The sequence below is a fragment of the Heterodontus francisci genome, chromosome 25 (assembly GCF_036365525.1).
Source record: "Heterodontus francisci isolate sHetFra1 chromosome 25, sHetFra1.hap1, whole genome shotgun sequence".
Taxonomy (NCBI): domain Eukaryota; kingdom Metazoa; phylum Chordata; class Chondrichthyes; order Heterodontiformes; family Heterodontidae; genus Heterodontus; species Heterodontus francisci.
Genome location: NC_090395.1, coordinates 37103681 through 37130549, shown reverse-complemented (window position 1 = coordinate 37130549; position 26869 = coordinate 37103681). Strand labels below are relative to the sequence as shown.

At 45.6% G+C, this 26869-nt stretch overlaps 1 protein-coding gene across 3 annotated transcripts in view; it reads right to left on the bottom strand.

Moving 5' to 3' along the window:
* LOC137384082 (tetraspanin-18B-like) overlaps positions 1–4890 on the bottom strand; it is a 154949-nt gene extending 150059 nt beyond the window's left edge. For 2 of the 3 annotated variants that reach the window (XM_068057668.1, XM_068057663.1), the window contains exon 1: positions 4741–4890. The gene's annotated coding sequence lies outside the window, so the exon portion shown is untranslated. Of the gene's footprint in view, positions 1–1509; positions 1589–4740 lie in introns of those variants that run through there. The other variant, XM_068057671.1, reaches the window with a different exon arrangement.
* Positions 4891–26869: the final 21979 nt, after the last annotated feature.

Below are 26869 nucleotides of genomic sequence, written 5' to 3'. Positions count from 1 at the left end.
TTTATGGAGAATGGAGGATCAGAGGCCAGTGCGGAGAGTGCTGCAGAAGTCAAGTCTGGAGGTTACAAAGGCATGTACAAGGATTTCAATGACAGAAGGGTTGAAGTATGAGTGGCAAGGGATGATGTTGCAGAGGTGGAAGAATGCAGTCATTGTGCTGGATAGGATAGGGGGTTTTAAACTCAGTTCAGGCCAGACAGGACACCAAGTTGTAAACAGTCCAGTTCAACCTGAGACAGTGGCCCAGAGGGGGTTGAAATCAGTAGCAAGGGATTAGAATTTGTGGCTGGGGGCTAAAGATGATGGCTTCAGTCTCCCTAATCTTGAGCTGGAGGAAATTGTGACTCACCCAACACTGGATGTCAAGCAAGCAGTCTGATAGTCGAGGGGGTGAGAGAGGTGGTGGAAAGATAGAGCTGGGTCTCATAAGCATACATTTGAAAGCTGGTCCCATGCCTATAGATTCTGTCACTGAGGTACAGCACGTAGATAAAGAGGAGTGGGGTAGTGGAGTGGGGGAGGTGCAATTTCAGATGTGATGTGAAATATACTGCTAAATTTGGATTTCTGTATTGTTTCATCAATTGCTGAAACAACATGCATATTTAAAGAGGCTCTTGCTTACAAACCTCGACTGCAACGATACCTACCTGCTTGCAGAAATCACTAGGCAATCTATAAATAGTATATCATGCAACATGTACAAAATATGGGTTGATGACATCTGGTGGCCGAATAAGAGCATTTAATGTTAATAAATCAAAGAGACAAAAAAGAAAAAACAATTGCTGTAAATCTGAAATAAAAATAGAAAATGCTGGATCTGTGTCAGATTTGGCTGTCGCGTGCCATCTGCCATTCGTTGGACTTGTCCCTGCACCCTTCCAAAAAATATTTTTTTAATCACAAAGTTGCTGAAAGTGTGAGTTGATAACATCACAATGAGGGGACCAGGGCATCTGGGACCTGAGTGAACATGGCAATCAATAGTGTATTTTCCTTAAGCAATGAGATTTAAGGGTTGGGCAATAAACAGTGGAAGGACTGAGAAAGTGGGTCAATTCACTATCAGATCAGGTACAGATAGAGAAATTAAGAGAGGGGAGAAAATTGAATTAAGGGCTGAATTTCGCCAAGCCCTGGATGGCAGGAACAGAGGTGGGGGGGGGCCCGTAAAATGCCAGGGAGCCACATCAGGATGGCTCTCCGACACAGTCCCGCCACCAGGAAAGTTTCCCAGCAGTGGGCTGTGTACTGGATCAGCTGCCGGCGCCTTGGAAGCATGCAGCCAATTGAAGTACTTAAGGCCCCAATTAGAGCTATTAAGTCAGCTTCATGGAGGCAGCTTCCCTCCGGCAGCCCAGGAGGGCCATTGAAGCCAGAGTCTCCATGGCCCAAAGAGGGGAACCCAGGGAGGCAAGGCAGCCCTCGTGGCCCCAACACTCCCCCAGTGCTTTCCCCTCCAATCAGTGGGGCCTACCTTTGGCTATCTGAATTTTTATAAATTACCTGTCTGAGGGCTCCTCCATTTTGAGGTGTCCTCTTGGTCTCTGGCCGGCCTTAGCAGTGCCCACCTCTCCTGGTGGCGCTGCTGAGGCTTAAGAGCTGCAGACCCTCTGGTTTGGCCAGCAGCGTGAGGAGTCCGCCCACCATCCTAAATTGGACGATAGGCCCGGAGGCAGTCAATTAGGAGGCCGCCTCCAACATCGGGGTCCCAAAGCCCGCAGCAAAATTCAGCCTTTAGTGAGAGAAAGAGACAGAAAAGTAAGAAAAAACTTAAGCTTTAAATTTGACCTTTCTAAAATCTCCCCCAAAAAATAAAAATCTGAAACAATGAGGCTTGTAATGGTTAGTTTTCAGTGCTTCAAAGCTGTGACAAGCAAAGTGGATAATGGGGATCCTGTAGATGTAGTATATCTGGACTTCCAGAAGGCATTTGATAAGGTGCAGCACAAAAAGTTAATACATGATCACATGGGGTTAGGGGCAATTTATTAGCTTGGATAAAGGATTGGCTAACCAACAGAAAACAGAGAGTCGGGATAAATGGGTCTTTTTCTGGTTGGCGAGATGTAACTCATGGGGTGCCACAGGGTTCAGTCCTTGGGCCCCAACTATTTACAATCTATATTAATGACTTGGATGCAGGGATAGAAGGTACTATAGCCAAATTTGCAGATGACACTAAAATAGGTGGGATAGTAAGTTGCAATAAAGAAATAAGAAATTTACAAATGGATATGGAGAGGTTAGGTGAATGGGCCAAAATTTGGCAGATGCCGTTTAACGTGGATAAGTGTGAGGTTATCCATCTTGGTCGGAAGAATAGAAAGGCAAATTATTATTTAAATGGAGAGAAACTTCAGAGTGCTTCAGTGCAGAGGGATCTGGGTGTCCTCGTGCATGAATCGCAGAAAGCTAGTATGTAGGTACAGCAGGTAATAAGGAAGGCAAATGGAATTTTGGCATTTATTGCTAAAGGAATAGAATATAAAAGTAGGGAAGTGTTGCTGCAACTGTACAAGGCATTAGTGAGACCGCACCTGGAGTATTGCGTACAGTTTTGGTCCCCTTACTTGAGAAGGGATGTAGTTGCATTGGTGGCAGTTCAGAGGAGGTTCACTAGATTGATTCCAGGGATGAGGGGTTTGTCTTATGAAGAGAGATTGAGCAGTTTAGGCCTTTACTCTCTAGAGTTTAGAAGAATGAGAGGAGATCTAATTGAGGTGTATAAGATGATTAAGGGGATTGACAAAGTAGACGTAGAGAGGATGTTTCCTCTTGTGGAGCAATCTAGAATGAGAGGTCATAGTTCTAGGATAAAGGGTAGCAGAATTAAAGCAGAGATGAGGAGAAATTGCTTCTCTCAAAGGGTCGTGAGTCTGTGGAATTCACTACCCCAGAGTGCGGTGGATACCGCAACATTGAGTAAATTTAAGGAGGAGATAGACAGATTTTTAATTAGTAATGGGTTGAAGGGTTATGGAGAACGGGCAGGAAAGTGGAGTTGAGGCCGAGGTGGGATCAGCCATGATCATATTGAATGGCGGAGCAGGCCCGAGGGGTTGAATTGCCTACTCCTGCTCCTAGTTCTTATGTTCATAGAGAGGTTGATTGGCAATAATTAACAATTATCATGCCATTAAAAGGGTACTTACACTACTAATTACAGGTCTTTAATATATACAGTGGGTTTACTTGTATCTACCATGCAAATACAGCAACTTTCATGAAATTCAATGCATGTCAAGGATGTGGCAGAGAGCAATTTTTGCAAAGCTAACAGCAGAACGACACAACTCAATTGATCTTTTGGATATTCACATTTAACGGGGTATCTGCTCTTAACCTGAAGTTGCTCTACCATTTACATAGAAATAATGAACACCATTAGCCTCACCATTATTTTGACAACACATTCTGGCCTAGAAAGTCAGTCAGTACCTCAAAGGGAAAGGTTAATATATCATGTGGCAGCCTTAAAGCTATTAACTTATTAACAGTTGCAAGTTACATTTCCAAAGCACTCTTTACGTACACAGGGATTTCTGAGAACTGAGGACAAGATGGTGGACCACAAATGCACACAGGAAAAGAGGAATTGGGAGGGGGCATTTTTGAAGTGACTGATGAAAGCGAGGAAGAAGATGACAACGCAAAAGGTAAAGGAGGCTGCTCCTGAGTTGATATGGTGGCTAAAGGAGCACTGCCAATGAGCCCAGAGGGAATGGGGAATGAGCAATAACAGTGTGTCGAAGGTGCATGAAAGAGCCAGCACAGGCATGATAGATTGAATGGCCTCCATCTGCGCTGCAAGTTTCTATGATTCTATATAGCTGCAGCAGATTGCAGAAATAGGGAGTGGTGAAATCATGGAGTGATTTGAAAATGAGGATGAGGATCTGGGGCAGTGGAACTTGACAAAGATGGCACAGTAGCGCAGTGGTTAGCACCACAGCTCCAGCGACCCAGGTTCAGTTCTGGGTAGTGTCTGTGCGGAGTTTGCAAGTTCTCCCTGTGACTGCGTGGGTTTTCGCCGGGTGCTCCGGTTTCCTCCCACAGCCAAAGACTTGCAGGTTGATAGGTAAATTGGCCATTGTAAATTGCCCCTAGTGTAGGTAGGTGGTAGGAGAATTGAGGGAAGGTGGGGATATGGTAGGGAATGTAGGATTAGTATAAATTGGTGGTTGATGGTCAGCACAGACTTGGTGGGCCGAAGGGACTGTTTCAGTGCTGTATCTCTCTATGATGGAGTGATGTAGATATGGGCTACAGCAAATATTATTTCAATCTGGAACAAGCATCCTCACCATCCAGTCTCTTTAATATCTGTTTCATTATTGTTCTCATCCCTTAAAAACTTCACTTCTTTCACCTCTGTGATCTTGGCTTAAAACTTGGAGTGAACACTTCAAATATTAAGATGTAGAAAAGTAAAGTGACTGGAGTTTAAAATGTTTAGCATTATATTAGGACACACATATATAGAAACAGATTTCGAAGAATAAGGGTCTTAGATTGCAGTGTTTAAGTAAGTTGTACTTAAACATCTGTACTGTGTTATCCTGACAGAAGGAAACGTCTTGAGGAGATGTCTACGAGAAGCTTTAGTTTACTTTCACAAACAGCCTCGCGTGTCCCACAGCAGCAGGCTTCCCGTTCAGCCACAACTGGTTTAAAGTTAACAAATGCACAGTCAATCAACAGCTTATAAGTGAGAATAACATAAACATAACTCACCTGCACAATGGGCCCCGTTAAACTCAGACCTCTGTAGTATGTCGGATTTCTTTTGGCACCTCACGATTTGCCTGTATGTTCCACCAATGCTTGAGCTCATCTGTGCCATAACTGGCTCCAACAGCATCTGGGAAATGAGCAGTGCCATAAAATAGATTTGTTTGGCCTGCTCGCTGCTGGGATAGTGGGAAAGGCACGTGATACAGGAAATGATTCAATGCAATTCCAACCTCAAAAAAATTACAGAATCCAACTATTCTTTAGCTGTGATATTAGACTAGGCTCACTTTACAAAGCAGAAATCTTTACACAGAGGATTCAGGGCCACAGTCCATTATTAATATTGCTGTCCTGATACCTCTTGACCCTGGGCTACAATATAGCCTAGTACAAATTGGATGGAATAAGACATACAGATTCCAAAAATACATAGCAAGCCAATGAACTGAACCTGAAGTTTAACTTCAGTTTATCTGCAGTGTCAATTCTAAGATTATCATCTTGATCTTTTCCCAGAAAGAACTACATGGATTAGCACTTTAGTCTATTTTTAATTTACTAAGCAACATGACTTACGCTGGTTCAGATCTCTGAAAGGACCAGTTGCCGAATTATAACGGTGTACAAGTCATTTACACTGGGGCTAATTTTCCATGTCAGTGACTGGGCAGGATCCTGTCGAGTGGATCATCCACCCATTGTAGAACCTGTCCAATTTTCACCCTGTGAAATCACAAGTTGAGAATCAGAGGCAGGGTTTCTTGGTTTCTACAACAAGTGTCACCAGGTTACCATCATGCGGGAGAAGTTTAAAATTACCCCCCATTAAGTCACATGCATTAGCAATATAGTTAATTAAGTTAGATTGGAGTTTAGACTAATTGAGTAATTTTATCTTCTGGCGATAGTGTAATATAGATAATATCAGACTGGCCGACTGTTATATCCCTCATCCATTCTTTGTTTCCAATGATCTGATATTGCTTGGTTTACATGATCAACAAAGGTTAAAATCCCCCCCACCAGAAATGCAGGGAATACAGAGCAGGACAATAAGATTCAAAAGAAAAGGACTGGGTAATGTTTTGGGCATAACTTTTTGTCGGAAGGAACAAATCCAAATGTCTTTGACTTTTACGTTGTGTTTCATACATTGTGGCAGGATTTTGCTCCCTGACATGATCTGAAGTTTAAGTTTGGTGAGGCAGGCTTTCCACCTGCCAAATGTAGGCAATAAAGGATTGCTGCGACAGAATTTAGATATTGGCAGCAGCTCAAAGCGCCAGGCAGTCCCAAGAATAAATTGACGTTGCTGCATCCAAAATGAGACTCAATGAAACAGCAGTGTGGGATTGTCACTCTATAGCAACTCTACTGATTTGACCTTCTGTTGCAGAGATTTGATTTTTTTTTAATGAAAACAGAAAGTGTCGGAAATACACAGCAGGTCTGGCAGCATCTGTGGAGAGAGAAACAAATGTAACATTTCAGGTCTGTGACCTTTCCTCTTTTACTTGTTCCAAATTACTTAGCAACACTAGATGCCTGTTGTGTACAGGCAGAAGTAAACTCTAGTGTCACTGAGGTGGTAATGAGGAAAATATGTGACATCACACGGTCATTATTGCTTTATTTAAATGCACCTGTCCATTTTTGGTCAGGTTTTTTTTTATTCATTCATTCACAGGATGCAAACATCTCTGACCAGGCCAGCATTTATTTCCTATCCCTAATAGTCCTTGAGGAGGTAGTGGTGAGCCACTTTCTTCACCATCTTGATAATTGAGTGGCTTGCTAGGCCATTTCACAGGGCAGCTAAGAGTGCTGTGGGTCCGGAGTTACATGTAGGCCAGACTGGTTAAAGATGGCAGATTTCCTTCCCTAAAGGATATTAGTGAACCAAATGAGTTTTTATGACAATCTGGTAGTTACATGGTCACCATTGCTGATACTAGCATTTTATTACAGATTTATTTAATTATCTGAATTAAAGTTCCCAGCTGCCATGGTGGCTATTGAACATATGGACAGAATCTTATTGCAACAGCCTCAGACGGAGTGGGGAGGCCGGTAGCGGGTCGGGAACCCGTTTGTCATTGAAGCAGGCATTGTCGTGACTCAAACTCAGCCATGGCATTAGCATCCCGCTTCCTGGTTTCCTGGCCAATCACAGAGTGCACCATATGATGACCTGCACTCCGTCAATGAAGGCTCTGTAGTTAAAGTGATCCTGGCAGGGGTCAGAATGGCTGCAGGAAAGCTGCTTCTGAAGCAAAGGGAAGGCAAGAAGATGGAAGGAAGATGTGGGAAGGCAAACCCCACCCCCCACAACCTCCAGCCCCGGTTCTCTGACACTCCTCTGGAGGTCATGCTGGAAGTGGTGAGGGCCAGAAGGAAGGTCCTCTTCCCTATGGATTGGAGGAAGAGGCCAGCCACCCAAAAAATCAGGCATGGCTGGAAGTAGAGGAGGCAGTGAGCAGGTGAGCAGCAGGAGTGTAGTGCACCACCCCCACCGCCCCAGGACCTGTATTCAGTGCCAGAAAAGATTTAACGACATCATTAGGTCCAGAAAGGTGAGTGTCAGAACACTTTCAGGTGGTACTCTCTATCTTCCTGAGCATTCTCCTGCACAGGAGTCCTCTGACCATCACTCCTTGCACATTCCTCTCTCCAGACCCTCCTTAAATCTCCATCTCAACACCCAACACTCACACTCACCCTCATCCTATTGCCTTCTCGCACCCATCCTTCACAGTCACCCTCCTCAAATGTTCTCATTCCATCCTCAGCACACATTCCACTTCTCACACTCAGAAGTCTCTTCGTTCTCTCATTACAGGAGAAGACAGTGCACAACTCCAGGGAAAGACAGAGAACCAGGGGTAGACCTGCAGCCTTAGCCACCCTGACCGTAATGGAGGAGGACGCCCTGGAGATCGGCAGAGTAGCACAGACACTAGGCATCGTAGACAGAGAGTGGGGGGTGGCTCAGAGAGCGTGTGACAGCATTAGATAATACACTGCCACTTGGCACTTAACAATCACTCATGGTGATTTGATGTCACCAGTAACCGAACTGTCATGATCTGTATTATGCTGCGTTTGTACCCTTTCTCAATGGAAAAACTAACTCATATATTTGACCTCCCATAGCTCCTGCACGGGTGATGGAGGAGCTGATGAGGGAGGAGGCCGAGGAGTCCCGAGAGGAGGGCGAGTACTCTGAGGATGCATCGTCACAAGACACATGCGCACCCTCCACCAGCTCAGATACACATACCTCAGTGGGTACTGAAGTAGAGATAGCTATGTTGTCACATGGTGAGGCGCACAGCACATGTGAACAGGAGCAGTTGTTGGATCTGGGCACAGCAGAGTTATGGTCAGAGGGTGCAGGATACCTTAAGCTCTGCTCAGCTGGACACAGGTGCTGAGCCTCAGGGGTCATCCACAAGAAGGGAAATTCTGAAGCAGCAGTGGGAACACTGTAGTCCTGTCAGGATTTGTAGAGGCAGTGCGCATGCTTGGAGAGAGACTGGAGGAGTCCATCTCTAGCATGAGTGCTATGATGTTTCAGGTGTTTGCACTGATGTCCACCTCCATGGAAAGAGTGACCATCTGCATGGAGACACAGCAGGCAACCAAGTGCAAACTGGCCCAGACCAATAGCCTGCAGACTCTGTCTGCCACTTTACACAGGATGGAGCAAAGCCTCGCCTCACAAAGGCTCAACACCTCACTGATATGCAGCCAAGTGCTCTCCTGCTCTTGGCTAGCAGGGCATGTGGGCCCTCAGAGGGAAGACGAAGAAAAGGCTCATGGCAGTGGGGTTCATCTCCAGGTGCTCCCACTTCTCATCCCTTGCCCCCCCATACCCTACCCGCTCCCCCTTCCCCTACCCCCAATAGGGCCACACATTGTGCATCCTGCCCCGATGACTGAGTCTGCCCCTGCACAGCTGCAGGTGGAGCAGGGTTTAGAATGTTTACAGCACATAAAGAGGTCACATGTCCCATCATGTCTGCGCCAGCCGACAAAGAAGAGCCATCCCGCCTAATCCCACTTTCCAGCATTTGGTCCAAAGCCTGGCAGGTTACGGCACTTCAGGTGCACATTGAGGCACCTTTTAAATGAGATGACGTTTTCTGCCTCTACCACCCTTTCAGACAGTCAGTTCCAGACCCCCACCACCCACTGTATGAAAAGGTTTTTCACCTCCCCCCACCCCACAACCCTTCCACCAATCACCTTAAATCTATGCCCCCTAACCTCTGTCCCCTCTGCTAAGGTAAATAGGACATTCACATCTATTCTATCCAGGCACCTCACAATTTTGTTCATCTCAATAAAATTTCCTCTCAGCCTCCTCTGTTGCAAGGAGAACAATCCCAGTCTATCCAATCATTCCTCATAGCTGCAATTTTCCAGTCCTGGCAACATTTTTTAAAAATTCATTCATGGGATGTGGGCGTCACTGGCTATGCCAGCATTTATTGCCCATCCCTAATTGCCCTTGAGAAGGTGGTGGTGAGCTACATCCTGGTAAATCTCCTCTGTACCCTCTCTAGTGCGATTACATCCTTTCTGTGATGAGGTAACCAGTACTGCACACAGTACTCAAGTTGTGGCCTAACTAATGATTTATGCAGTTCCAGCAAAACTTCCCTACTCTTATGTTCTATACCTCGACTAATAAAGGAAAGGATTCCATATGCCTTCTTAACCACCTTATCGACCTGTCCGGCTACCTTCAGGGATCTGTGGACATTCACTCCAAGGTCCTCACTTCCTCGACACCTCTCAATATCCTCCCATTTATTGTGCATTCCTTTGCCTTGTTTGACCTCCCCAAATGCATCACCTCACACTTCTCTGAGTTGAATTCCATTTGCCACTTGTCTGCCCACCTGACCAGTCTATTGATATTTTCCTGCAGTCTACAGCTATCCTCCTTGCTATCAACCTCACGGCCATTTTTTGTGTCATCTACAAACTTCTTGATCATTCCCCCTACATTTACAACCAAATCATTAATATATATAACAAAAAGCAGGGGGCCTAGAACTGAGCTCTGTACAACCCCACTGGAAACAACCTTCCAGTCACAAAACACCTGTCAACAATTACCTTTTGTTTCCTGCCACTGAGCCAATATTGTATCCAGCTTACTACATTCCCCTGGATCCCATGGGCTTTTTTTAACCAGTCTGCCATGTGGGGCCTTGTCAAAAGCCTTGCTAAAATCCATATACACCACATCAACTGCACTACCCTCATCAATCCTCCTTGTTACTCCCTCGGAAAATTCTAGCAAGTTAGTCAGACACAATCTTCCGTTAACAAATCCATGCTGACTATCCTTGATTAGTCTGTGCCTTTCTAAGTGATAGTTTATCCTGTCTCTTAGAATTGATTCCAATAATTTTCCCACTACTGAGGTTAGACTGACTGGCCTGTAATTATTCGGTCTATCCCTCGATCCCTTTTTAAACTAAGGTACAATGTTAGCAGATCTCCAATTCTCCGGCACCACACCTGTATCCAGTGAGGATTGGAAAATGATGGACAGACCTTCCGCTATTTCCTCCCTGGCTCCTTTTAACAATCTGAGGTAAATTTCAACCGGCCCTGGTGACTTATCAACTTTCAAGGATGCTAATCCCCTTAATACTTCCTCTCTCCCTATGTTTATCACATCCAATACTTCACACTCCTCCTCCTTAACTACAATGCCTGTATTGTCCCCCTCTTTTGTGAAGACAGATGCAAAGTATTCATTAAGAACCATACCCACATCTTCCACCTCTACACATTGATTACCTTTTTGGTCTTTTATGGGCCCTACTCTTTCCTTAGTTATCCTCTTACTCTTCATGTATTGATAAAGCAACTTTGGGTTCTCCTTGATTTAACATGCCAATATTCCTTCAAGCCCTTTCTTTGTTTTCCTCACTTCCTTTTTGATTTCACCCCTCCACTTTCGATACTCCTCTTGGTTTTCTGTAGTATTGAGTTCTTGATGTCTCACATAAGCTTTCCTTTTCTACCTTATCGTACCCTGTAAGCTCTTTGACATCCAGGGGGCTCCAAATTTGGCTATCCCACCCTTTCTTTTTGTGGGAACATGTTTACCCTGAACCCCCTGAATGCCTCCCATTGTTCTGACACTGACTTACCTTCAAGTCACTGTTTCCAGTCCACTAAATCACTTCTCAGCTTAGTAAAATTGGCCTTAGCCCAATTTAGAACTTTAACTCCTGTTCTGTCTCTGTCCTTTTCCATAATTACATTAAAACTAACTGAATTATGATCACTACCACAAAAATGGTCTCTCATTGCCACTCCTTTCAGCTTCATTACCTAAAACCAAGTCCAGAACTGTACCCTCTCTTGCTGAACTGGCTACATACTGGCCAAAAATGTTCTCCTGATTGCACCTTAAGAATTCTGTTCCCTCCATTCTTTTCACACTAAAATGAACCCAGTTAATATTGGGGTAGTTAAAATTCCCTACTATCACTGCCCTATTGTTTTTGCACATCTCAGAGAATTGCCTACATATTTGCTCTTCTATCTCCCTCTGACTGTTCTGAGGTCTATTAGTACACTCCCAGTAGCGTGACTACCCCTTTTTTGTTCGTAGGCTCAATCCATATGGCTTCAATTGATGATCTACATATCATCCCTTCTCATAACTGTAATTGCTCCTCTAACCAAAACTGCCACACCCTCCCTTTTTATCCCCCTCACTATCTTGTCTGAAAGCCCTGTAACCAGGAACATTGAACTGCCATTCTTGTCCGTCATTAAGCCATGTTTCTGTAATAGCTAGAATATCATACTGCCTTGTTTCTATCTGTGCCCTCAGCTCATCTGCTTTATTTGCTATACTCCTTGGATTGCATCCATACACCCTTGAGCACTGCCAAACTCTCGTTTTTAAATTTTCTAGTGTTTGTTTCCTCTGCCTTCCAGACTCCCTCAATAATTTTCTGCCTTCCATTTCCATTTCTGATTTTGCCCCATCTGAGTCCACCCTAGCGAGGGTGTAGAAAAGATTCACGAGAATGATTCCAGGGATGAGAAACTTCAGTTTGTGGATAGTTTGGAGAAGCTGGAGCTGTTGTCCTAGGAGAAGAGGAGGATGAAAGGAGATTTGATAGAAGTGTTCAAAATGATGAGGTGTATGGACAGTGTAGATAGGGAAATAGCGTTCCTGTTGGCAGAAGGATCAAGAACCAGAAGACACCGATTTAAGGGGATTGGCAAAAGAAGCAACGGTGACATGAGGAAAAATATTGTTACACAGCAAGTGGTTAGGATCTGGAATGCATTGTCTGAGAGTGTGATGGAGGCAGATTCATCATGGTTTTCAAAGGAAATTGGATAATTATCTGGAGAAAAAATTTGCATGGCTATGGGCAAAAGGCAGGGGAATGGGACTGGGTGAGTTGTTCTTGCAGAGAGACAGCATGGACACGACAGGCCAAATGGCCTCCCTCTGTGCTGTAACCATTCTATGACTCAATGATTCTATGATTCCCTTTTGGCAGGGCTCTCACAGGCTCCAAAATCCAGAGGACGGACACCATGGGACTCTCATCCGTCACAGCAATGTCACAGCAGGGGAATGAGCAGCCTGCCTCTAACTCTGCTGAAGCTACAAGGGTTGCACACACAGAAGTAAGAGGAAGCTGATGAGAAAGACTTAATAGTTGCACATGGGGATTCACACGGGTGTGCATAACAAGCAAAATTTATCGGGTTATGTTAATACTTATTTCAGTGAATGAGACACTTTCGGCTGAAATTTATACTACCACTACCTGGCCCACCCATGCGGAGCCGCCGCTATATTAAGCATGGCGGCTCATTTAAGTAGTCAGGGCGGGCAGTTCCCCCCACCCCAATAACGTGGAGGGGGTGGGCTGTCCATCCCCTGCAATGGCGTCAACTGCCTGTGCACAGGTGCTGGTGCCATTTTTAAAGGGCTTTGAACCCTACCGTTGAATTCAAAAATTTAAAGAGACATTAAATAAAAGAAATTAAAAACATTTATTTTGCCCCCTCCCACACCCCCCAAATCACTTACCTTGTCCACATGACCTTCCCCCCTCAAAGTGCATAAACTTTAAGATAAGCCTTCCCACCATCCCCTACACCAATTATATTACTTTGACCCTGCTCCCCTCCCCGAACTGAGAAACTTACCTTCGCGCCCCCTCCCCCACCCCCCACCCCCCACCCCCCACTTCCCCACCAGTGTTCCGCTTCAGTTCCCCAGACAGGGATCCGAAAGAGCGGGACTGCTGGCCAGTGGCACAAAGATCCCACCGGGACAGACGGCGGGAATGTAAGTCTTATTAATTCATTAATTTAAATGTATTTAAGTATGTCAATGGGGGTCCCATTACTGAGCGGCAGGGGTCCACTACAAGGCCTCGCCACTGCCAGCAATATTGGGCCGGGCCCTCCCGGCATCGGAGGCATTTTCCGGCACCTCCCCCCAAATTGAACCCCGACGTCAGGGGGTTTGTGAAATTCAGCTGTTTATTTCAAGCCCCCATTCTCCCTGGAAATTCAGGTGAAAGATATGATCAGCTTTTATGATGGTTGGCTTGTTAACTGTTGGAATGAATTGTGTCTGGTGGGGCGCCAGGTGTCCAGTGTTTCTGATGGCACTGTCAAACATCCTCATGCATAGCTATTAAGTGAAGGGTGCTTGCATGAGTCTGTCGCAGGCTTCTCTGGCAGCCAGGTGTGTGACTGTAGGCACCATGGCCATATCTGGCTCCTCCTCCTCCTCCTCCTCCTCGCAGGATGCCGGATGTTCTGCACCTTCCCTTGCTGCAGCTCCATTCCTCTCTGCAGCTTGATATTGTGCAAGGCACAGCAGACCACCATTCTGAAGACCCTTGATGGTGCATACTAAATCTGTTGAGGCATCTGAAGTGCATCTTGAGCAACCAACCAGCTTGTTCTGTTATTGTCCTTGTGGTCATGTGACTCCTATTGCATCTCTCCTCTAGCTCACTGGTAGGGGTCCTTATAGGAGTCAACCAGGTTTTCAGAGGACAGCCCTTGTCTCCCAGAATCCAGCCACTAAGGCTGTGTGGAGGAGCGAAAACCTGCAGGAGACGTGACTGATGCAGAATGAATGAACCATGGCAGCTCCCTGGATGTTTAGCACAGACAAGCATGAATGATCACCTTCCAGTGGTCAAAAAATAGCTGGACATTAAGGGAATGGAATCCCTTGCGATTGATGGAGACTGCAGGCTGATCTGAGGGCACCTTGATTATCACATGTGTGTAATCAATGACTCACTGTACCTGTGGGAACCCATGTGTTTGACGAGCCTCATCTGTAACAAAGTTCACATAAGTGGTGGCCTTGGAAAACAAGGTATTGGTGACCTGGGAGATGTATGTGTGGCAGCAGATTAAGAGATCCTGGAGATGTCACCAGCAGATCCCTGGAAGGAACCAGAGGCGAAGAAATTCAGTGTTGTGGTGACCTTGACGGCCACTGGCAATGCGTGGCTCCCAGTTCTGTTGGAAGAAGGCCTTCTTCCAGGAGGCTGCAGATGTAAGCAATAACCTGCCACAAAAGCTTGAACCTCCTGAGGCACTGTGTCATGTTGCAGAAGCTCACCCTCTATTTGTAGATCCTGTGTTGGGGAGTATCGCCTCCTCCTATCTGCAACTCCCTGTCAATCCCCTGTCCTGTGGACCGGCATGCATCTGCGGAGAAGGAAGCTGCTGTTAGTGTTGTTGCTGCTCCTGGTGTAGTTGGTGCTGCTGCTGCTGGTGTGTCTGTTCCTGCTGCTCCTCATCAAAGGTCCAGCCTACTGCTGCATAAGTTGCAGTGAAGGCTAACAGCAAGGACGTTGAATTGAAGCTGAGTAAACTCCAACGTAGTTGAAAATAAAGCCTTGTTACCTGACCAAACCTGAATACGTGTCGGGTTCGGGTTGGGTCTGTATTCTGCGTCCAGGATTCGGGTTCAGGTCGTGTCGGGCTGGATTGTACTGTTTCATTTCGTATTGTTTTAATTTTAATCTACATTTAATCTAATATGTTTGTTATTTTCGGGTTGGGTCGAGTATTTAAAAAAAAAATTAAAGGACTTAGGCCTGGGTCGGGTTTTAATTTTATACCTGAGCCAGGCTTTCGTTAAAAATACTTCCAATAAGTTGAAAGTGACCCTCAGAAATAATGAATTCAGGCTCTCAGAACAAATCGTGCAAGCACAAACCTTTCACTGAGGCTCGCTACAAGCTTTGTCATTTCACTCTTTCTAGGCTTCCCAGCACGTCAATTTCATTGAGCAATCAGTCCCCACTGTTCTCTTGCCTCATTTATCCCAGCAAGTTCCGCATAACTCGGGAAACCAGTGCACTGGTTGTTAAAGCCAGAACGTTGGGTTAAATTTAAACTTAATTGCCTTTTTGAATATTGTAATGGATTTTCTGACAGCTGCACAGAGGTTCCCCACTGGCCCGCAAACCTGCCCAGGTTAAACCCGGAAGTGGGCAGGAGCATTTCCCCTCTCCCAACCCCCACAATCGCACCTGAATCTGCTTCCTCTTAGCAGCTAAAATTCTGCCCCATGTCTCTGGATCATTATTCCAGGCCTCTGGATTACTCGTCCAGTAAATACCGTTCCCGCTTCAGGCATCAGTAGAAGTCATGCTGGAAATCCTGATTGGATGTACAAATTGACAGGGATCCAATGTAATTAATCTATGCCCAATTTTTCTTACAATTTACAGCCCACCATCATCAGAAAACTGACAGAAAATCCTGCCTTTCATGTCCTATTCCTGGTTTTGTGCATGAATATCAGAATCTCAAAGTAAACTGTTGTTGATAGCAACTTCACAACATCAAGGCTGCTCTTCTCTTTATCATCAGTGTTAACAACTGCTTGAATAATCTGCCCTTAAAATGATGGGAAGACCCAACTCTCCAGATATTACCTGTTGTTCATTAAGGTGATACTCTCTCCCTTACAGAGCTTCAAATTTGCTTTTATCAATATTAGTGTAACATAATCATGTGACATTTAACCCATTTAAAATAAATTAATGCCTGTGCTAAAATAAAGGAGAGGAATGTCTCCTAATATCACCAATGGATCCTGTTTATACAAATGTTGTGTAACAATTTTGCAGGTATAGTGATATAGCATCTACCACTATAGCGTAGTGGTTATGTTACTGGACTGGTTATTGTTACTGGACTACTGTTACTGGACTAGTAATTGAGAGGCCTGGACTGATGATCTGGAAAAATTTGTTCAAATCCCAACACAGCAGCTGGGGAATTTAAATTCAGTTAATTAACAAACAAAATCTAGTATCAGTAATGATGACCATGAAACTACCAAATAGTTGCAAAAACCCATCTGGTTTCCCTTTAGGGAAAGACATGTGCCGTCCTTACCTGATGTGGCCTATATGTGACTCCAGACCCACAGCAATGTGGTTTACTCTTAACTGCCCTGTGAAATGGCATAGCAAGCCACTCTATTGTTTCAAACCGCTATGCAAAACTAGAGTAAGAATAACACAGGACGACCACCCAGCATCGACCTATGCACCAGACAAAATAAAGGCATACCCTGTCCAGTCAACCCTGCAAAGTCCTCCTCACTAACATCTGGGGATTTCTCCCAAAATAAGGAGAGCTGTCCAACAGACTAGTCAAGCAACAGCCTGGCATCATTATACTCACAGAATCATACCTTTCCTAAATATTCACTCTCGCTGGCTCACAGTAGCTGCAGTATGTACCATATACAAGATGCACACAACAACTCACCAAGGCTTTTTCAACAGCAACTCCCAATCCCATGACCTCTACCACCTAGAAAGTCAAGGGCAGCAGATGCATGGGAACACCGCCACCTGCAAATTCCCCTCCAAACCACACACCATCCTGACTTGGAAATATATCGCTGTTTTTTCTTTGTCGTTGAATTAAAATCCTGGAACTCCGTACCTAACAGCACTTTGGGTGTACCTACACCACACAGACTGCAGCGGTTCAAGAGGCAGCTCACCACCACCTTCTTAGAGGTAATTAGGAATGGCCATTAAATGCTCACATCCCATGAATGAATAAAAAACTCAACACCACGAGTGCTTCTTTTCAAACGAGTACATGCCTTACTTGTCAAATATTACTGCAATTTTAGTTTAATTTATAATCTGTCAACCATCCCAAAAGCATCCCAGGATTTCTGGGATTCTCTCCTAATGTTCCTTGACTCCGATCCAGATTCCATAAATTTCTTGTTGACAGTATCTAGCTGTTCTGTGCAACATCACAGGATAAATATAGCACAGAAAAGCCAGTAAAGCACATCTTGGCTCATTACTCCAGAACAAAGAAAAACTAAGATTCCTCCATCAATAATCCTTGAATTAATCTAAACTTTTCAATCCCACTAAACTATCTGGATTAATTTTAACATGAAGAAGTGCTTCCTGTTATTTACTCTAAATATCCTGTACACTAGTTTTAACTTAATGTCTCTTGGTCTAAAATCTTGACAACACTTTAACTAATGCTGTAAAATTACCTTATCTATGCCACTTAGTATCTTTTATATATCATGAAAGTCCACTTTTAATCTCTTTTTAAGAGATTATGGGCTTGTTTTTCAAATTGGGATCGGGAACCTGATGCTTGGATAATTTCCAGGTCCCGACCCCGCACTGCGTCTATGTTGCTCATGCGATGCAATCTTCAAATGCTAATGCCCTAATTGGGCATGAGGCGAGCTCAGCAGCCAATTAGTGGCACCCAGTTCTGCAAGGAGGCAGGAGATGCGTGTTGGAGCAGGAGCCTCAAAGGCAGATGGCAGCCACGATGAGGCTTGGGAGCCAGGATTTGGGAGGAGGGCCAGAAGCCACATCACTCAGATAATCGGCCAAATGGCAAGCAAATGGTTCTGCACCCGATCTCGCAGCGAAACCCCTAGTGGCAAAAATTTTTCTGGTCTTATGAGAAATTTTGCAGCTCCCCACTTTGAACCAGATAGCTGTGCACGAACGTGCACCAGAGTGTTCAGGTTTGGTGATTTCCGAGTTGAAAGTCGCCTTCTGGCCCTCCTCGGCCCAATAACAAGATCGTCAAGGAGCTTAATGAGCTGTTAATTGGAGATGAACAGGATCCTGGTTCCCCCACTCCTGCTCTCCCTTTGAAAATTGCGTCCTGTTCTGGAGGCGTTGGGATCCAGAGATGCCCTCCAGGAATGCAATTTTCAATGCGCACCTGCACCCCTGACTTCAACTGCATCATCGATGCGGCTGGACGATCCAGCAGTGACGACAGCAAACTGGACGCTACGTCCAGATTCCTAATAGAAGCAGTTAAATATGCCAAACTGCACGACGTCTTCAGCAAACCTGCAGACGGAGCGCAGCGCAGATACACATGGTCAAGATCGGACGGATCTGCCCATTCCAGGATTGACTTCCTGTTTGTGTCCCGTGCTGTCACGGTCGGATCCACCAACGTCAAGCCAGTGTTCTTCTCTGGCCACTGCCTCTTACAGGATGACCAGCGGGTTGGCAGAGGGACGTGGAAGCTCAATGCTACACTGTTGACCCCAGAGAACGTTGAGGAACTCAAAAGGGATTACAAAGGTTGGAGGACCGTGAAACCCCTGTTTGAGTCTCCAGTTCACTGGTGGGAAGCGATCAAGGAGAACATCAAGAGGTTCTTTATCCACAAAGGTGTTCAGAGGGCGAGAGAGAGACAGAGGGAAATGTCCCGACTCCAGAAAAGTATGCAAAATCTGCTCCGGTTGCAGTCAATGGGGGTCGAGGTCAAGGAGGACCTCCAAGAGGTGAAGAGCCAGCAGGCCTCGCTCTTTGCCACGGAGGCCTCCAAGATCATCTTCCGGTCCAGAGTCCGCTCCATCGAGCAGGATGAGACGTGCTCGCGTTACTTCTTCCAAAAGGTACACAGAGAGAGCTCTGTTATCAGCAGCCTGAAGGAAGAGGATGGCTCGGTAACGTCTTCGCAGTCCGACATACTAAGGATCAGCAAATCCTTTTATGCTGGGCTGTATGACGCGAAGCCCACAGACAGCAGAGCCTCCCAGTCATTCCTGTCATCTGTCACAGAGGTCTTAGACGACAGCAGAAGGGAGAGACTGGACAAGCCGCTAACTCTGGATGAGCTGACAAATGCCATCGAGTCCTTCGAGACGAGTAAAGCTCCCGGAAGCGACGGTTTACCGGTCGAGTTGTACTCGGCCCTGTGGGACTGGGTCGGCCCGGACCTGCTAGAAGTATGCGAGAGTATGCTCCTGGCCGGCAGCATGTCAGAATCCATGAGGAAAGGCATCATCACCCTCATTTACAAGCGGAAGGGGGAGAGGGCAGAAATCAGAAATTGGCGGCCCATCTCACTGCTTAATGTTGACTGCAAGATTCTGTCCAAAGTCATAGCCAGTCGAGTCAAATCTGCTCTGGAGTTGGTGATTCACCCCGATCAGACCTGCACTGTACCCGGCAGGAAGATTTCTGATAGTCTCGCGCTACTCAGGGATACGATCGCCTATGTATGGGACAGGAGGGTGGACACCTGCCTCATTAGCCTGGACCAGGAGAAGGCTTTTGACAGGATATCGCACACCTACATGATTGACGTGCTTTCCAAAATGAGGTTTGGGGAGGGAATCTGCAATTGGATCCAACTGCTCTACACAAACATCAGTAGCGCAGTCTCAATCAATGGGTGGGAATCGGTAAGTTTCCCGATCAAATCTGGAGTCAGACAGGGCTGTCCTCTCTCCCTGGTCTTGTTTGTTTGCTGTATTGAACCCGTTGCTGAGTCTATTAGGAAGGATGCGAGCATAAGAGGGGTGACAATCCCAGGCAGCGGAGGCACTCAGGTGAAAACCTCCCTGTACATGGATGACGTCGCCGTCTTCTGCTCGGATCCGCTGTACTTGCACAGACTGATGAGCATCTGCGACCAGTTCGAACTGGCCTCGGGAGCCAAAGTTAACCACGGCAAGAGTGAGGCCATGTTCTTTGGGAACTGGGCTGACCGATCCTTTGTCCCCTTCACCGTCAGGTCAGATTACCTGAAGGTGCTGGGGATATGGTTCGGAAGGGCCGGGGCATGCACCAAAACCTGGGAGGAGCGAGTAGCCAAGGTACAACAAAAGTTGAGCATGTGGGGGCAGCGATCTCTTTCCATTGTGGGTAAGAACCTGGTCATCAGGTGTGGGGCGCTCACGTTGTTGCTGTACATGGCGCAGGTCTGGCCCATACCCCACTCCTGCGTTGTGGCGGTCACCCAAGCCATTTTCCGCTTCATCTGGGGATCTAAAATGGACCGGGTCCGGAGGGACACGATGTTCAAATCTCTGGATAAGGGCGGGAAAAACGTACCCAACGTGGCCCTCATCCTGATTACCACCTTCGTGTGCGGCTGCATCAAGCTGTGTGTAGACCTCCAGTACGAAAACTCCAAGTGTCACTACGTGCTGAGGTTCTATCTGTCCCCGGTGTTGCGAAGGATGGGCTTGGTCACATTGCCGCGGAACGCTCCACGCAGTTGGACCGTGCTGTACCACCTATCATTTGTGGAGCAGTTTCTGTGGGAAAACACCTTTGACCACCGATCCATCAGGCAGTGGTTTGCACGGAATGTCCTCAAGGCCCTACGGGAAAAGGAGACGGTGGATCCTGTCGGATGGCTCCCCGAACAGACCGTCAAAGTCATTTGGCGGAATGCCTCATCACCAGAACTTTCAAACAAGCACCAAGATGTAGCTTGGCTGGTGGTGAGAAGGACCCTCCCCGTCAGATCCTTCCTGCACACCCGAAGTCTCGCCCCCCTCCGCGCAATGCCCCGGCGGTGGCTATGGTGGGGAAGAGACGGTTGCCCACCTCCTCCTGGAATGTGTCTTTGCAAAGCAGGTATGGAAAGAGATGCAGTGGTTTTTGTCGAGGTTCATCCCAAGCAGCTCTGTAACACAGGAGTCTGTGCTCTACGGGCTGTTCCCAGGGACGCACACCGAGATAAACATCAACTGCTGCTGGAGGACTATCAATTTGGTGAAAGACGCCCTTTGGTCTGCCCAAAACTCGTTGGTCTTCCAGCGCAAAGAGTTGTCCACAACCGAATGTTGCAGACTGGCACATTCCAAGGTCCAGGACTACGTGCTGAGGGACGGACTAAAGCATGGGGCAGCCGCAGCAAAGGCTCAATGGGGAAAGACCACAGTGTAAGGTCCTCCCACCAAGCTGAACTGAGGGGCTGGATCCATGGGAAACCCCTCGAACTGTATCGGGAAAGTTTTGTGTGCTGTAAATGTAAAAATGTATATGGCATGACAATGAAATGGAAGGGTTTTGAGGCAACTCATGATTGTATTGAAGGAAACTGATCTCACTTGCAATGTTTGTGTTTTTTGACTTGATGCTGTTTTAAACTGTTTGGGAAGGTAATTTCTACAGATTTTTATGAATAAAGTATATTTTGGAAATATAAAAAGAAAACCTGCACCCCTGCTCATCCCCTCCTGGCATTGAAAATTCAGCCGAAGAGTTACAGATTTTCTCTGCACCACTTCCATAACTAGAATGATTTATGTCTTGGTGACCAATATCCAACACAGTACTCAAGGTATGGTCTGACCAAGGTACTGTGCAATTTTAGCAAGACGTCTCCTGAATGACGCTCAATTGGTCTGGCAGTATAATTAGTTATTCTATATGGTTTTTTTCTATTTCCTGGTGATTTGGCATGTTAATGACCATTGAAGTCTGGGAAATAAAATTAACAGTGGTGTATAATGGGCAGTTGATCTGTTATTACCTATTTAATGCTACTGCAAATGGTTAAAATTGCCTCCCTCTTGTCTGTCTTTCCCATTTTCACATTTCATCTATCTCGTTTTCTAGGTTTTTAACTGCTTTCTCTGGCTTGACTGTCCCTCTATCTTAGTACAAGTTTTACCTGTTTGCATTGAGTTTCTGAATCCAAGTCTTTAGCATCGATAAAGAAGGGGCCTCCAGCAGTAATCCCTGGGGCACTCAACTCAATATCTAGCTGGCATCTCTCACTTATCAAGTCCCCATTGTTTCCTTTAGTCAATTCCCTGTCCACACCTAGATTTGATTTTGAATTTCCACTGTTTCAGCTTCGGTAGCTGCCTTTCATGAAGAACTTTAACAAAGGCATTTTGGAAATCTAAGTACATCACATTATATGTTTTTCCACTTTTAAAGGCACATTGTTATCAGGAGTTTCTGATGCAATTCATTTGTGTTGTTACCTACGATATGTCCAAATTGTCCTCTGGTCTGCATGCTAGAACTTCTCTTCTCCTTTTGTGTTTTCAATTCCGTGACCTTAGTTTAAGCCCAGGTTTAAACTCTCTGCAAGTTCCAAGGGACCTGTGTAAAATGAATTTGGGATCCTCTAAACATTTCCAAGTAAGTAAAATACAAAACATTCCTGATTTTAGGACAAGTGGCAATCGGTATCATAGAGGCAATTAAGATGGCTGAAGTGAGAATTGAAATAATCCCACCAGTGCAGTAGAGGTTGATCCACTGACTGTAGAACCTCACTACATTAACGTAATGGAATCTTTTCTTTCCAGATGTGTTATATCAGGTCTTGTCTTGCTTTATGCTAACTCTGGATGTCAAAAGTTTTTTTTTTCCAAAAATAAACTTTATTCATAAAAATCTGTAAAAAGATACATTACAAAACAGTTCAAAACAGCACTAAGTTGACATTCCAAAAAGCGCAAAGGAAATCTGTTTTCTTCAATATCGGAGTGAGTTGCCTCACAACCCTTCCGTTCCATTTTACATACCATGTACATTTTACAGCTAAACCACATTCGGTGTATACAGCCCGAGGGGTTTTCCATGGGTGCAGCCCCTCAATTCACTATGGCGGGAGGACCTTACGCAGTGATCTTTCCCCAATGAGCCTTTGCGGCGGCTGCCCCAAGCTTTAGTGCGTCCCTCAGCACGTAGTCGTGGACCTTGGAATGTGCCAGTCTGCAACACTCAGTTGTGGACAACGCTTTGTACTGGAAGACTAGCAGGTTTCGGGCAGACCAAAGAGCATCTTTCACCGCATTGATGGTCCTCCAGCAGCAAATGATGTTTATCTCAGTGTGCGTCCCTGGGAACAGCCCGTAGAGCACAGACTACTGTGTTACAGAGCTGCTTGGGATGAACCTCGACAAAAACCACTGCATCTCTTTCCACACCTGCTTTGCAAAGGCACATTCCAGACGGAGGTGGGCAACAGTCTCTTCCCCACCACAGCCACCTCAAGGGCAGCGTGCGGAGGCGGTGAGACTCCAGGCATGCAGGAAGCCTCTGTCGGGGAGGGCCCTTCTCACCACCAGCCAAGCTACATCTTGGTGCTTGTTTGAAAGTTCTGTTGATGAGGCATTCAGCCAAATGACTTTGGCAGTCTGCTCGGGGAACCATCCGACAGGATCCACCTTCTCCTTATCCCGTAGGGCCTTGAGGACATTCTGTGCAGATCACTGCCTGATGGATTGGTGGTCAAAGGTGTTTTTCTGCACAAACTTTTTCACAAAGGATAGGTGGTACGGCACGCTCCAACTGGATGGAGCGTTCCGCGGCAATGCGACCAGACTCATCCTTCGCAACACCAGGGACAGATAGAACCTCAGCACGTAGTGACACTTGGTGTTTGCATACTGGGGCTCTCCACACAGCTTGATGCAGCTGCACACGAAGGTAGTCATCAGGATGAGGGCGACGTTGGGTACGTTTTTTCTGCCCTTATACAGAGGTTTGATCATTGTGTCCCTCTGGACACGGTCCATTTCTAAGTTTCTTACATCTTATCACTCAGGGCTGTGTTCAAATCGAGGAGTCTCACAAGTGAAAGCACAACATACTAATCTACTGTGCCATTCAGTCTCCCACCACACTCAAATTTCCCACCATATTGTAAACTCCAACTTCTGATCTGTAAAAATCTCACAATATCTCACACTGAATAGCACAGCACCTGGTTTCTCAATGCTCTTTGCCGAAGTGATTGTGCCTGCAATATGCATCTGCTAATTCCCAGTCTCGGCTACACTATTAAGGGAGAGACTCGGGAGGCACACCTCCTGACTCCGAGCTGCTCTTGGACATTTTCTGGTAGTTAGTCAGCTCAATAGAATAATCAGCAAAGACATGCAGCTGATCACACATCTCCTCACTCAATCAGGAGAAGGAATATGATGTGGAGAAGATAATAAAAAGTAAATATTCTGTTGTTATCACAGAATTTAGGTCTTAATGTCATAGAATCATACAACGCAGAAGGAAGCTATTCAGCTTATCATGCCTTTGTCATCTCTTTCAAAAAGCTATCCAATTAGTCCCAATCCCCTGCTCTTTCCCCATAGCCCTGCGTTTTTTTCATTTCGAAGTATACATCCAATTCACTTTTGAAAGTCATTATTGAATCTGCTTCCACTGCCCTTTCGGGCAATACATTCAAGATCATAACTTTAATTGCTGTGTAATAACATTCTCATCTCCCTTCTGGTTCTTTTGCCAATTATATTAAATCTGTGTTCTCTGGTTACCATTCCACCTGCCGGCGCAAACTTCTTGAATCTATCAAAACCACTCGTAATTTTGACCACGTCTATTAAATCTCCCCATAACCTTCTCTTCTCTAAGGAGAACAATTTCGGCTTCTCCAGTCTCTCCACAGAACCAAAGTCCCACGTCACTGGTATTATTCTGGTAAATGTCCTCTGCATTCTTTCCAATGCCTTGACATCCTGACTAAAGTGTACTGCCCAGAACCGGAAACAATACTTCATCGAACTGGCCTAACCAGTGAATGCTAAGCACGGGACAGACATTGGTATTGTGGTAATGTCACTAAACTAGTGCTCTGGGGATAGGGGTTCAAATCCCACCATGGCAGCTGGTAGAATTTAAAATTAATTAGTTAATTAAAAAAAAGTCTGGAATTAAAAGCTAGTCTCAGTAATTGTTGATTGTTGTTAAAAACCCCTCTGGTTCACTAAGGTCATTGAAGGAAATCTGCTGTCCTTACCTGGTCTGGCATGCATATGACTCCAGATCTATAGCAATGTGGTTGACTCTTAACTGCCCTCTGAAATGGTCCAGCAAGCCACATAGTTGTCAGGACAATTAGGGATGGACAACAAATGCTGGCAATGCCTGCATCCCATGAAAAAAAAAACTAATTTAAACATTTTATGTAAGTTCTCTTAAAAGGAAATGAGTTATTCTTGTTGAACTAAACATATACACAAACTCGCTTGCACCCATGACTGCATTTTTAGACAATTCTAAGGCTCTAAAATGGATTTTACAAATGCATTACAAAATTGTTATTTATTTTTGAAGCCAGTATCATTCATCATAGAATACAAGTATAGCAAATGATTTAGGTGGTGTGTTCCTGGGTTCTCCCTAATCTATCAGCTCAAATAGCCTATCCACTTGGACCAAGACTAATCTTTTCATTCTTTTAAAGACTTCAATCAAATCTCTGCAAAGCATACACTTCTCCAAATTAAACATTCTCAGTTCCCTAAGCTAAGGTCCCTTAAACTAGATATTAGTCCAGTCACGCTCCTTCCAAACTTTTCCAGCTGCTTCATCTCCCACCATGTGACAGGACCCAAACGGGTCATTTTTTAAAATTCGCTCATGGGATGTGGGCGTCACTGGCTAGGTGAGCCTTTATTGCCCATCCCCGATTGCCCAGAACAAGGTGGTGAAGCAGCCCATAGTATAGAACATAGAACATTACAGCGCAGTACAGGCCCTTCGGCCCTCGATGTTGCGCCGACCTGTGAAACCATCTGACCTAAACTATTCCATTTTCATCCATATGTCTATCCAATGACCAATTAAATGCCCTTAAAGTTGGCGAGTCTACTACTGTTGCAGGCAGGGCGTTCCACACCCCTACTACTCTCTGAGTAAAGAAACTACCTCTGACATCTGTCCTATATCTATCACCCCTCAACTTAAAGCTATGTCCCCTCGTGTTTGCCATCACCATCCGAGGAAAAAGACTCTCACTATCCACCCTATCTAACCCTCTGATTATCTTATATGTCTCTATTAAGTCACCTCTCCTCCTCCTTCTCTCTAACGAAAACAACCTCAAGTCCCTCAGCCTTTCCTCGTAAGACCTTCCCTCCATACCAGGCAACATCCTAGTAAATCTCCTCTGCACCCTTTCCAAAGCTTCCACATCCTTCCTATAATGCGGTGACCAGAACTGCACGCAATACTCAAGGTGCGGCCTCACCAGAGTTTTGTACAGCTGCATCATGACCTCGTGGCTCCGAAACTCGATCCCCCTACTAATAAAAGCTAACACACCATATGCCTTCTTAACAGCCCTATTAACCTGGGTGGCAACTTTCAGGGATTTATGTACCTGGACACCAAGATCTCTCTGCTCATCTACACTACCAAGAATCTTCCCATTAGCCCAGTACTCTGCATTCCTGTTACTCCTTCCAAAGTGAATCACCTCACACTTTTCCGCATTAAACTCCATTTGCCATTTCTCAGCCCAGCTCTGCAGCCTATCTATGTCCCTCTGTAACCTACAACATCCTTCGGCACTATCCACAACTCCACCGACCTTCGTGTCATCTGCAAATTTACTAACCCACCCTTCTACACCCTCATCCACGTCATTTATAAAAATGACAAACAGCAGTGGCCCCAAAACAGATGCTTGCGGTACACCACTAGTAACTAAACTCCAGGATGAACATTTGCCATCAACCACCACCCTCTGTCTTCTTTCAGCTAGCCAGTTTCTGATCCAAAGCACTAAATCACCTTCAATCCCATACTTCCGTATTTTCTGCAATAGCCTACCGTGGGGAACCTTATCAAACGCCTTACTGAAATCCATATACACCACATGCACGGCTTTACCCTCATCCACCTGTTTGGTCACCTTCTCAAAAAACTCAATAAGGTTTGTGAGGCACGACCTACCCTTCACAAAACCGTGCTGACTATTCCAGAGATGGCCTGACCATGGCTTATGCAAATGAAGTACAGTGTTCCTTGTTATGTATTTAATTGCC